The sequence below is a fragment of the Arachis ipaensis genome, chromosome B03 (assembly GCF_000816755.2).
Source record: "Arachis ipaensis cultivar K30076 chromosome B03, Araip1.1, whole genome shotgun sequence".
NCBI classification, from domain to species: domain Eukaryota; kingdom Viridiplantae; phylum Streptophyta; class Magnoliopsida; order Fabales; family Fabaceae; genus Arachis; species Arachis ipaensis.
The window spans coordinates 132,415,415-132,415,868 of record NC_029787.2 but is presented as its reverse complement, the minus strand read 5'-3'; positions in this window follow the sequence as shown (position 1 = coordinate 132,415,868).

The window sequence follows — 454 nt, the reverse complement described above, 5'->3', positions numbered from 1 at the left end:
TTTACATAAATGTATTTTTATTAGATTATTTTAATTATAATTTTAATCCTACGCTAAAATATTAGATTATTTTAATTGTAATTTTTTTAAAATAATGCATATATCTTGTTTACAGAGAGATATTTGTATTTTTCAAATTCTATATATCTTGTTTACAAATGTGATATGCACAACGTAAATTATATCTTATTTCATTTACCGTGTAAATAAGATATACACAATTTTATTTCATTTATACTATAAATGAAATAAATAAATAAATACAAATTCGTAAATATAGGTTACAAATTATTTATATCCAAAAATAAAATATTTAATTAATTTATTAAAAAATTTCTGTAATAATTTGGCTAATAAAAAAAATCTATAAGAACAATAATTTTATTAAAATATAACTAATATTTAACCAATAAAAAAAATAATTTTATACTATTAAAAACACTAATAATAATAA